The 13,940-nt window shown below is 34.2% G+C and overlaps 1 long non-coding RNA gene across 1 annotated transcript; it reads left to right on the top strand.

The window, feature by feature from the left end:
• Positions 1–9,747: 9,747 nt before the first annotated feature.
• On the top strand, positions 9,748–12,380 carry LOC145805864 (uncharacterized). The gene is made up of 2 exons (XR_014348034.1): positions 9,748–10,957; positions 12,061–12,380. It is a non-coding gene; the product is annotated as an uncharacterized LOC145805864 (long non-coding RNA).
• The last annotated feature ends 1,560 nt before the right edge of the window (positions 12,381–13,940 follow it).

Genomic DNA, 13,940 nt, shown 5'->3' on the forward strand with positions numbered 1-13,940 from the left:
ATATTTAGGTGGTGACTTTGTATCTGGCAAAACAGTCAAATTTTGACACTTTTTGATTCAAAATCAATTTTTCAAAACGATTTGCCGGATTTGGACTCTTTGGTGTTTATCAATTTCACATTGCACTTGTGAGATTAGATTTAGAACCGCGGGAGTCCAAACTGTAGGGCTTTCTTTTCGAGCTTCCAAGAGGGGGTGCAAAAAAGTCGAGCTACAAATCGCCTTGCCTTTGAAACAAATCACAAAGATCCGAATTTCTTTTCCTTGTTTCTTACAACCTCAATGCATAAATACATTCATCACATTTCCATGTCTTAAACCCAAGGTTGAGGAAAATACTATCAATAATCAATTTGATGCACCCACGTGTACACATAACCATTTAACTCAAGAGATGAAAACAATACGCACCCAACCACTACCTACTCGACTTTTAAGACAACTCGGTCTCCTAGAACCACAATCATCATAACACATGACATATCATAGTCACACTAAAACAATAATAATAAACAACTCTACTTTACCTGCTTTAAGCACGGTAAGCCAACGGTACATCTTTTCACAAGAAAATGCCAATTTTCCAGACACTGGCTGGAAGGTAATGGTACCTGTGCCAAGCTCTCCAAGCGCTAACTGGAAGGTACTGGTACCTCTTATTCTTAGCGCCGCCAATATTTCTAGGCGCTAGCTGGAAGGTACTGGTACCTCATATTCTCAGCACGTGCACAATTTCTAACCATCACTTTGTACAACAAGCATAAATAACTTGAGTGTACTACATATACGTAATCATTTCAACATCACAATGTCATCCTCTACCGATGACCAAGGACAAAACCTCTAAACAATATGTATTAAATACACGTAATACAATTATCCAATTCTTATGAGGCATTAAGTCCAACAACAACAACAATATTCAAAGGTTTTCAACTTCCACCTAAAGTTCTTTCTCAATTTGCAAAAGAGTTATAATTACCTCTTCTTTCCAAAATCAATTTCCACAATTCCCAATTCACAATACACCAATTTCTTTTTCCAGAAAACTCATTTCCTTCATTTAACCAAAAACCCAATACATGGAAAACAACATATGATATAACTGGGAACTATCCACATTTCGTTATAGTGGGAACTGGACTCGCATTTGGGTTTCTTGTGGTGAGATATTTGTCTTAATCCAATCCTTAAAGCTTGATATCTTTTGTCAATTTTAAACATTTTGATCTCTATTGCTCTATATCTAATTCATGGAGATTATAGTTGATTCACACAAGGGAAGGTTACATGAGTGGTGAGATATCTGTCTTAATCCAATCCTTCAAGCTTGATGTCTTTTGTCAATTTTAAACATTTTGATCTCTATTGCTCTATATCTAATTCATGGAAATTATAGTTGATTTACACAAGGGAAGGTTACCTGAGTAGTCAATCAACATTTTTATTCACACAAAAGTGGATTTCTTTTGATTCTAACCTCTATTTTTATACTTGGCATCATGAGCTTTTTGCTATTCATACGAAATCTTAGATGTTTGTTTAAAGGTGAAGGAAATGAAGTACAATAAAATTAAATTGAACAAATACAATTGGGTTGGTTCTATTATTTGGGACACTTTTTGCAGAAAGTAAACCCAAGAATTTGTAACTGAAGTGCATTGTACCACAATATTTGGGACACTTTTTGCATCTGTTAATAATGTTTTCTAGTGTGCCTCTGTCTACTTATTTTTCATTGTCTTCCTGCTGCTTTGGACATCCAAATGGATGAAGTTTAAATTTTTGTACAAAAGATACTACATATAAGCATTTAAAAGAACCAAAGAAAAAAAAATGCTTCAGTGATTGCTAAAACTTTTGCTAGCAATTATATTTTCTTCTAACCTTGTCCTGCTGTTTGTTTATTGTGTTTGATTTGTTATGTTTCATGTTTTCCCAATGTGCCCTTGTGCAGATTTATATAAATTCGAGTATGCAAAACTAATGATTTATTAGAAAATATTAATTATATTCGAGTTTTATATTTTTTTTATAATTTTAAATATGCCAATATTTAGTTAATACTAATGATTAATTTTATTTTTACAGATGGTTTTTTTTGACCCTGTTCCAATTATTGAATGAAATTGCATATTTTTTCAAATGAAATTCTATAATTCTGGGTTTGTCTTACACTTAAAAGCTATCAAGTTGCTTTATTCTTTGCACGCACACACACACACACACACATGTATATATATATATATATATATATATCTCTTTGATATATACAACCCATTATGCCTATGGGCAGGTATGAAGGACAACGTGATGTGCTTTACAATCAGACATTCAATCTAGACCAAGTTGCATTTGCTGCTAAGGGAATTAAGGATGCTCAGCAAACAGTATGTTCCATATAGCTCCTTGATATGCTTTTATTTTATTTTTTTAGATAATTACTATTAGGGTCTCGTTGAATCATCTATGATGTTTTGGGTTTTTTCAATCAAGAAATATTAGGCAATAGGCTATGATGATGGATGCGCAGTTAGTGGAACATTATGCATTATAGTTCTTGAAATGATACACATGGGTAGGCTTATCTATGGATAAGCTAAAATTTACATGCACATCAGTGTTACCTGATTTAATGCAATTTAAATTCAGGCTTGCGAGTATTGAAAACCCAAGGCTTAGTGTCCCATGAAACTTACCCATAACACGTTACGTAGCTTTTACAAATGAAATGTTTAATATCTGTGTCCTTTTGACACCCAAATTAGCCTGATCTAATTGATCTTAATCACCAGTCTTGTTAAGAAAAGTGCTAAAACGTCAGGTAGTGTATATGTACTGTAGAGCATGCTTTTTTTTTTTTTTTTTTTTTTTTTTTTTTTTTTTTAAATCTTCATGGGGCTTCCTCACCTGTTTGATTTTTGAAGCTGTTGAAAATTTTGAATTATCTTTTTCATGTTATGATCGAAATATGATATGATTGTTTGTTAGTAGCACTAATAGAAGATGGAACTTAGATCTGAATTTAGCATTATATAAATTGGATAGTTGGTGAATAAATGTTTCCATGAAACTGAATTCACCAAACTTGTATCAAACCAAAGGAGTGGTTTGGTTTGGTTTATTTGATGAAAAAAAGAGTAAGGATTGGGGTGGTCCATACCAGATCAAGCTTTTAACCAATTTTTCACTCAAATTTAATGAATAAAAAAGAGAGTAAGGATTGGATTTCTTCCCACATAGAGAAACCTAATAATGCATGTTAATTATTTTTGAAGGTGTGAAGGAGTTTGAGGCAAGATGGATTGGGTGGGCTAGTGTTAATGCGCCAGATGAGGCTAAACAGAGGGCACTTACTAAAGCTTTGGCTGAAAAGGTTCAGAGTTTCAGCTACAATCTTTGCACCCTTGTTTAGTCTTGGGACATTGATAGTTGATATTTTATTTTGAATCATGAAGAATTCTTGTGAGCATCATTAAATTCCTGTTTTTATTTATTTATTTATTTATTTACTGCAGAGATGTATTCCTGTATTCCTTGATGAAGAAATTGTTCACCAATGTTATAATGGCAATTTCAACAACATATTATGGCCTCTTTTTCATTATCTTGGACTTTCGCAAGAAGATCGTCTCGCCACTACCCAGAAGTTTTCAGTCTCAGTGCGCTGCATATGTGAAAGCAAATGTAATGTTTGCTGCTGTGGTAAACCAGCATTACCAGGAGGGTGGTGTTGTTTGGTGCCATGACTACCACCTCATGTTCCTTCCAAAATGCCTGAAGGAGCACAACAGTGATATGAAATTTGGTTGGTTTCTCCACACACCCTTTCCTTCTTCAGAAATCCACAGGACACTGCCATCTCGATCAAAGCTGCTGCATGCTGTTCTTGCTTTTGACTTGGTTGGGTAAGTTGTAATATTTAATCTCGTGCCATGCCATGTTTGCCTCACTTAACAGGTCAATTCCTTTAAACTTGCAATATTGATACTGATCAATTGGCATGTTTTTCAAACTTTTAAACTTGAAACCTGTGTACTACTCAATCATATGATCACATTTCTTGTTTAAATTGTCAATCACATTTCTTGTTTAAGTTGTTCTGTTTTGTTACAACATATGGACTTTGTTATCAAATTCAGCTATAGATATAGTTAGTTCCTTGATAAGTTTATGCAATGTACAAATGATGTAGAATTTGTGTGTAGTCATCTATTTGTATAATTAAATTTGCATTGTATGTCTCATAGGCATAATGATAGATTAATTTCAATACTTTATCCAAGATTATTTTGATCAATTTATGCTTTAAGAAATAATGCATTTTTTTCCCATCTATATTTATTCACCCACGATTCTGTTACAGAAGTTACTATCTTTGCTACTTCTTTTGTGTTTGTGGTCAATAATTGCCTCTGCCTAGTTGTTTCTTGCCTGTATTTTTTAATAAAGATAGGTAGCATGTCCATTGAATGTGTAAAATATGTTGTCTATCATTGTTTGTTTTTGTCTTGATGATGGCCAAGATATTTTTAACTTCTATACTTGGCTAGAGTGTGATTGGAAGTAGATATGGAGGCATATTATGATAGTGACATTAGTTCATTGAATGTGAGCATCCTGTTTAATCCAAATCCTTATCTCCAATAGGCTCTCCAAGAACCTATTATATTAGAATCGGACATTAGCACAGTTAACCCTTTGTTTTCTTTTCTTTTGTCCTCAATGCTCATCAATAAGTTAATAATTTTATTAATGACCTCACACTGACTAACAAACATCAGTTTTATTGGCGTAGTAACCTATTCTTGAGCTACCTTAGGATGTGTTTGGACAATTTAAGAAAAATATTAAAAAGAACAAGAAAATAAAAGAAAACAAAGAAGGCATTGTACTTGAGTTCTTTTATTAAAATAAAGGAACTATTAATAATCTCGAGCTTAAGAAAAACTTGGGTTATATAATGCAGGTGGGTATTATTAATAAAAAGAAAAAGGGCATTTCGGGGGTGAAAATTCAAAACAGCCCCCGAACTACTGTATGACTCTCACGAACAGCTTCCCGATGAAAAATAGGACTTGTGACAACTAACGGAATGTAATTCGGACCTGTAAGTAGAGGGTTAGAGCCAAGTACGCCCTAAACTTACTCGAAAATGGGCGTTTCAGGGGTGAAAATAGTCAAAAAAATATTTTTTTTCTCTATACTTAAAGCTTCAAAAAAGGTCGTCGAAATGCTAAATTATCACACAACCACAGATTTGTACAGGAACCAATAGAAACACCTTAGGAGAGACCAACATAAGTTGTATGAACTTACGACACATTAATGGGATGCACCATTTGTGAATTAGCCTTAAAATTAATTTTTTGTTCTCATAATCTCGAACAAAGTCTGTTAGAGGGATAAATTGTATAATTGATCTAATTGTAAATTGATAAGTTACTAATGTTTTTAATCTTTTGTATAATTGATTAATAACTAAAGCTTTTAATTTATTTTTTTTGCAGATTGGATTGGGGTGGCATTTTTGACGTGCAACAATGATGTAACTTGCTTGAATGTGCATTTTTGTTTGATAAGGATACACATACTTTGTGGAGTTGCACTAGTTATTGTTGGATGTTTGGTGGAATTGAGCAAGTTACAACTTTTGGATATTTTGTGGATATTTTGTGAATATTTCACTATTTTATTGTATTAGGATGAAATTATTTGTAATGATGAATGGATATTTTCATTTTGTTAATTCGTAAATGTCACGCCCCACTTTTTATTACTCGAAGCCATTACCAAATTCATTAACTTAATTCAATTTCAGAGATAACATGCGGAAATAAACTCATACATTCAATCCATAGAAATGAATATAAATACTCTTATTCGTATGCAAAGTAAATGTTACATGAACATACTCAACAAATTGCCCTTGGGCTTACAACCTTTAAATAAACAAATGAAGGGGTGTAACCCTTTCACACATATGGTGTTCCGCCAACAACAAAGAGGCCCCGTGGCCAACAAATAAGAAGATCCAAATCCTGTAGCACAACCTGCTACACACCTGAAAAGGATTCAACAACGTGGGATGAATATAAAGTCCAGTAGGGATCTCAACATGATCCTCAACAATAACAACTTACAGATAGCTATGATCATGCACACTCATTCTCGTACTAGAATAGTAATATGACAGTTTATACAAAATATATTTATAAACTTTTCTTGAAAACAACCGTTTCATTCAACGCTATAAGCGATTCATCTTATAAGCGATTCATCTTTCCTTATTCCTTTCATTAATCCCCATTCCCATTCTTTCATAACATTAACAATTACTTAGGAAAATAATCTCACTAAGCCCGATACTCTCTTCCACTTCCTATACATACACAAATGTACCTTTTCAAAACATGTTTATCGTTAAAACATTCATTCTCCTTCACACTTTCCAAAAGACAAAACAAAAACATTTTGGTTCATTTCCACTACTGTCATACCTATACATGCATAACCTTGTAAAAATATAAATTTACAACCCACCCACATGTATACAATCAATCAATGGAGTAACTCAGTTCTTCGAACTGGAACCAATCAAATCTATGATATTTTCAGTTACAACTAAACAACAACAATTCCACCCTGCTCAACTAGCTATGCGCTTAGTAAGCCAAAAATATACTGAAATAACTACAACCAACTTCGCTCTACTAGCTATGTGCGTAGTAAGCCAAAATACCAGTTTACCAGGCGTTAGCTGGAAGGGTATGGTGCCTTCTATTATTAGCGCATACAGTTCTCCAGGCGCTAGCTGGAAGGTAACGGTACCTTTGATTATAAGCGCGGCATATAACGCCAACAACAACCATGCAACAAGGCATATCCAACATGTATAATGCATATATATAACCAACAAGAATCTAACAACGAGTTAAAGTAGATAAACTCATAGGTGTAATGTATACACAACAATTCAACACAACCATGTCATCCTCCACCGATGACCAAGGACAAAACCTCTAGATGCATGTATGTTGTACATCTATTAACAGACTCAAATATCATGAGATCATCAACTCATCACTAATACTAACATAGTAGTATAAGATACAACAATCCAACATTCATACTCATTTCAAAGTACCTTTCCCATTTCACAAAACCAACTCTCTTTATTTTTCAAAACCGGTTTTATTCCTTTTGTTTTTCACAAATTCAAATCCAAGGACAATAAAGCCAAAGCTCATTTTAATCTACTACATTCATCTCCAAGCCATTCCAATTTAATTATACAAATTAAATCATAATCACTAAAATAGGATTTCCCTCCCCTTCTTCCAATATTGATAAAAAGGTTCAATTATCTACAACAAACAACAATGGCTTCATTCAAAACCCAAAATACCCAAGTATTTACCCAATGATCAAAACCCCTCTATTGAGTTATTAAACCAAATAAATATTAGGGTTTCCTCTCCTTACAACAACAACATGCTAATTAACACCCAATTAGCCCAAAAACACATCTAATGATAATAGATCTAAATCCAACAACTAACCCAAAGTTCAACCTCATGAATTTATACAAAAATCCAACATAAAATGGTTTTCATGCAATACAAAAATTACCACATGTCTATCTACAGACGTAGTATTGAAAAAGAACAAGGAGAATCCCTACCTCAAAGGAGAACTCAAAAGGAGATGATGACCCGAAATCAAAGTGCTCCAAATCCACAATTTTTCCGATTAAGACAACGCCCTCGACACCCTCTACCTTTTTAACAAAGGACCTAGGATGGATTCATACTAGAAAGAGATGAAATCTAGAGAGATAATAAGTTTAGAGAGAGAGGCTCTCCGCTGCTAGGGTTTCAAGAATGAAAGAGGGAGAAAAATGATCTTTTTCCCCGCTGCTGCCTACTGAAATATGATAGACTCGCTCGAGCGAAGACCTGGTCGCTCGAGCGACCAGACACAGAAAACTCACGCGCGGGCAAACAAACCAGAAGCTTGCTCGAGCCAAGAATTCCAGTGTTCAGGTCCTAGTACCAGACGCAACGCTCGCTCGAGCGAAGCCACCCTGGCTCGACCCACCAGACACAAAACTCCACGCCCGCTCGAGCGACAAACAGCTCGCTCGAGCGAAGGACTAAAAACCTGGGCAGCAACCACCTGCTCCCAATCACACCCAACCTGGAACGAACAAGTCCAAAACATTCTATAACTCAAATTTAAAGAATTGAAGGACAAAAACAAGTTCAAAACAACAACCGGAATCCACGGAACTAAGTCCAGATACTACAACCAAAGGAGAAAGAACCGGGGTCGCTATAGTAAATGTGTTGATAATAGGTTTGGTTAAGTTGTGATGGAATTGTTATATTCAACAGGTTTCAACATGAACAGGGTTATATTTGTTGAACTAAAATTTAGATTTTGATAAAATAGGTATATAATGTGGGAAAAAAAATTTATGGAATTACTGACAAAATTTTCCATCCCTAAAGAAGGTTTTTTCGTCTCTTAGGTGGATGATTAATTTTGTCATGAATTCTTTATTTTGTCGCTAAATGAATTTGTCATGACAAAATATTATCACATTTTGTCACTATTACCCTCAATGTGTGATGATTTTTTTTTGACATTATTTCAGCATTTTTAATGATGAATTTGTTTTTGTCTCTATTGGTAGCTTCTTTGACAAAAAATTTTCGTCTTCGTTTATATTAAACGTGACAAAATTATTTCGTCTCTATTTCTTATATTTATGACAAAATACTTTTGTCTTTAATTTCTTCCTTTAATGACAAAATATTTTGTCGCTAATTACTTACAAGTATGTTCCCAACAGAGTGTATTGGAGACAAAAAAAATTGTCACAAATTTATCATTTTTAATGATGAATTTGTTTTTGTCTCTATTGGTAGCTTCTTTGACAAAAAATTTTCGTCTTCGTTTATATTAAACGTGACAAAATTATTTCGTCTCTATTTCTTATATTTATGACAAAATTCTTTTGTCTCTAATTTCTTCCTTTAATGAAAAAAATATTTTGTCGCTAATTACTTACAAGTATGTTCCCAACATAGTGTATTGGAGACAAAAAAATTCGTCACACATTTATCATTTTCAATGACGAATTTGTTTTTTTGTCTCTAAGACCCTTTAGCGACGACGCTTTGGCGACAAAACGGGTGACGAAAAATGTTTGTCGTAATTAGTTTGGGTGACGAAATATATACATTTTGGGACAAATTTGTTTCGTCTTTAAATTCTAAATTTGCTTTAGTGAATGCTTCTAATTTTTAAAGTTTCTTTGTTGTATTTATGTCTGCTGAGTGAGATGGGTTTTGTAAAGACCCAAATAAAATAACATAAGATAAAAATGTGGTGGAAATTTTTTTTGAAAGGGACTTGCTCACTTTCGGTGTGAAAGTGTTTAAAAAAAAAAAGAAAAAAAAAGGAAAACATATATATACTTAGAGAAAAGTTAGGTATCATGAAATTTTTTTCATGAAAATGATCACGAAAGATTTGTGATCCTTGGATTATCTTGATTAGTGTGTGGTGCTTTATTCTAAATGTAATCCAAGGGTCACAAAGCTTTCATGATTATTTTAATGATAGATTTTTTATGATACCTAGCATTGCTGATATACTTATCTCTCTCTCTCGTAGAGGAATATAAAAAGAAAGAAGTGGATGCTTTTATCAAGAAAGGGGAGCACATGGTGTAGAAAATGATTAAAGAGAGAAGTGAGTGCTGGTGTGGGTTCAAAAGGGTGTAAAGAATATTTCCTAGGGAGAGAAAGAGAGAGAGAGAGAGAGAGAGAGCAAGTGCAAGGGCCTCCTCCTCCAGGCATTGGAAGACAGTGTGTTCCAGCTTTGTATTAGGTTGATTACTTGCAATCACACTTCAAGTCTTTTCCTTCTCTCCAATATCTACAGACCCAGTTGAACTGCCTCGACCCTCTTCTTCTGCTCCCTTTCTTCCCACAAACAACCTCTTATAGAAAGTGACAAAACTTGGAGAAGGATTTTTGAAGAACCCAGAAAACGTGTGTGTGGATAAAGAGGACATCTTGTGTACAGCAACAAGAGATGGTTGGATCAAACCATCGCCGCCGAACATATTGCTTCCGGCATGCCTGTGATGGTTGTGGAGACCGTGTTTCCTGGCCCTCCTGACGAGCGTACCACCGTCTCGACACGACTGTTTTTGCCAGCTAGAAAAGTTAAAGAGAAAGCCAAAAAGCTCAAAAGTTATCTCACTGAAGATATACTCTCCAACACCACATCTAGGAATGTACTTGCCATGACATTTAGGCAAGTGGTTATGGAACAGTTTTGGAATTTTTAACTGGTATTGTTCAGACCTGGAACTGAAAGAAATATGAAGGAGCTTCAAAATCCTAGAGAGGTGTTGGGTGATACTGATAGGTTGAGTTTTCTTGTTCCTTTCCTATCAGCAGGTCACTGCATCATTTGCCCTCAACTCATCAGATGAACTGGTTATTTCTCTGCTTGGAGAAGTTGTTTGCCTTGCTGCTCTTGAAAGCACTGAAAGACATTTTCTTCGTAACTCTCTGGGAAGAACATCAAATAACTTTTTCTACTGGTTTCACAAGTCTGAAAGCATTGCATCAACAGATTCATCAGTTACCATATATAAGTTATTTGACGATGAGATTCTTGCAAGTGCTAAAAGTTTGCTTGAAACTTTTAACTCGAAAAAGGGCAATTACAAGCCTTCACAATCAAATGTGAATTACTCGTGGTGGACATTACCCATATATTCTAAATTAGAAAAGATTGGTGGTCTTGAGTTTATTACACGGATTAACGAATGCCAAAGTGAAGGGCTTGGTGAAAGCAACGTGTTGACCGGTGGAGATCGGAACCCAACAAAGTCAAAAATTGGAGTTTTGCTTGTTTTCTCTTCTAGCTTGAGGTAGGGATTTTTCCTACACTTCTTTATGCACTTTTACTTGATTATAGGGAGTTTAGAGTTGCATTTAATTTAATTAGAATTTTTGGAAAATTCGTGATTTATTTGCTTAAAAGGGAAATTTTGAGAAAAATAAAGAATTGATGCCCAAATTGCGAAAGTGTAAACTTGGAATATGTTTGTAAGGTTATGAAAGAGTTATGTTTTAAATTTGAACAAAAACAGACTTCGATTCGATTGGTTTTGAAATTTTTACCAGTTTGTGACCAAAGAGCATTTTTTAAAAAAACAAAGGAATTACATTTAATTTTGAGGGCTTTTGATCAAAATAGGATGTCATAGTTGGATAATGCTTGGAGAATGATTTTGAAAAGAAAATGATATTTTCTTGGGTATTAACGAAATTATTTTGCTTAAAGTATCTGTTGAAATAAAACCGACATGGTTAGAAATGGACCTTGAGAGGTTATCGGACGTGATTGTGATATGAAAACTAGTGTAGTTGTTCATATTTGATGAGATATGGAATAGATTGTATTTATCAAAATTTTTATGGAATTTAATTGTTTAAATATCCGTTTAGAAATATTTGTTTTGGGCTATCGGTGGAGGATAGCCATGATTGTTGTAGAAATGCATGAGACTTAGGTAAATTGAACCACATTCCTCATTTGTTGCATTGGACATTGCATTACATTCATTTCATTTGAAATGTATCTGTTTTTGAGAGATGTTTGGAAATATATCTATTTGCGAAAAGATGAATACTTGGTGAATCTGGGTAGGGGGTGTGGAATCGTACAGTTAGGTGTCGAGCCTTCCAGTTTGCTGGTAAAAATGACAGTGGTAGTGCATTAGGGCCTACTTGCAGACATTCCCCTAAAGATTTACAGGGCCCGTATTCATGTAATAGATATGGTTTAAAATGGAAATAGTTTTATATTTGTGGTTGCATCTTGGCATTGCATGCTTTATAAAAAGAGAGATAAACTATTTTATCATGAGCATGGCATGAGCATACTCCTCTTTAGTCTTGTCATTGTTCATATGTTGTGTAGTATATCTTTACTGGGCTGTGGCTCACCCTATAAGGGAAATCATTTCAGGTACAAGTGCTATGCCTCCGCCAAGGCATTGACTTGGGAGGACTCGGGGTTGAGGCTTCATTTTTGTTTATTTGTTAATTGTTGAATGTAAGCCCAGGACTGTATTTGTGTTGAGTTGAAACTCTATTTTGTGTAACCAAGAATGTTCTTGGATAAATTTGTAAGTCTGTAGGGCACTTATTATCTGTTTGGCGTCCATTTCGTATTTGTTGAAAAATGCATGTTTGGGATTAGAACTAGAGCATTGAGATGTGAACAACATGTATTTGGCATTTGGAATTTAGAATTTAATAGAAATGAAAGTATGGAATAGTATGCTATATTCATATGTTTGTCTATCAGGTGGGTTTTGTTGCATAAATAGATATATCATGCCGAAATTTTTGGGACGTTACAGGTTTGAAGGGAAACCTTAAAGACAATCTTCCAATAATATTGGTCGATGAAGATTTAACTTCAAGGGATTCAACGCAAGTCTTTCAATTTAATCAATCGTCATTTATTTATTTATTTTTTTGATCTCAACACAATCCAATAATTCATTCATTTTTTGTGACTACTTATATGCAGATATTATTCTATCTCTCTATATTTTTTCTTCTCTTTTTAAAAAATAATATGCAAATTAACAAATCTTACAAATTTTTTTGACTCACTTGATGATAAAATTTTGATAATTGAAATGGAACTCACCAAAATAATGTAAGAGGAGCAATTAAAAGTGAATAAGAGGATTAGAAAGATTTGTTAATTTGTATTATAGTATTACTACTTTTATTACATGGGGTTTACCTAGTTATCCTCATCATTGGAAAGTTACACTAGCTACACTAGTTCTCAATGAGAGTCTAATCGAATGTGTTACTAATCCAATTCATAAAATTCTCAATCAACAGGTGTTGTGTTTGTTTGGGAGAATTTGAGATCAAGGAGGAGGTGCACCAGATTCCAACATGCAAACACGTGTTTCACATTGATTGGATAAGTTGCTGGCTCCATTCGAACCCCACGTGTCCACTATGTAGATGTATCATCGTCACCACAACTATCATCACAACCAAATAGGGCCATTGACAGCCACCTGTTGGACCCAACCTAGTCAGCCAAGATAACCAAAACATCAACAATAACCCACAGATGGCTCATGATCTAGAGCAACAAGAACAACAACTAGTTATGGCTACCAACAATTTAAGAGAACATCACATGCTAGTCATGGAAAGGATCATCTAGTGATAGTAGTCATAGTACATACATTTGTTTGCATGGAGAATAAGATGGGTTGGTTATCCACATTAAGATTCAGTAGATCCAAATCCATAATAGTTGAACTCAAGAGACATGCATGCTTTGTAATGCCAAAATCAAGTTGGAACAAATGTGATTGATTGATACAAGGAAATGGGACAAAGAGGGAATAGAATGCTGAAAGTCAAAAAAGCCCCAAAACCAGTTATGCTTGTAATCCCCCCATGCCAAATTTTGTGAGTAGTGATCATCTATCAGTTTCCATTCATACTATTAAAGTTGAAGTGAATTCGAATTTGTTTGAAAATTACATTTTTTGCCTTTGGTTTTTTGCTCAAACTTCTTTTTAATTTGTGTGATATTGTCAAATTATTTAAAGAGTCTGATAACTTGCACATTATTGTTACTTGGAAAATGATATATAAGTCCATTTCTTGACACATCACTGGATCTAAAAAGTATATCTATTTTTTGGGCTTGAATAGCAATACTCTTATTACCTTTTCTTGGTTACTAATGTCATAAAATACTTCTTTATACACATTTCATACACAATCATTATCAGTAGTATATCAGAGAATGCTTATTTCAAAAGTACTCATGAATCACGACAAAATGTTAGGATCACTAAC

This window comes from Camellia sinensis, chromosome 13 (genome assembly GCF_055761805.1).
Source record: "Camellia sinensis isolate YWXY chromosome 13, ASM5576180v1, whole genome shotgun sequence".
Lineage (NCBI taxonomy): Eukaryota > Viridiplantae > Streptophyta > Magnoliopsida > Ericales > Theaceae > Camellia > Camellia sinensis.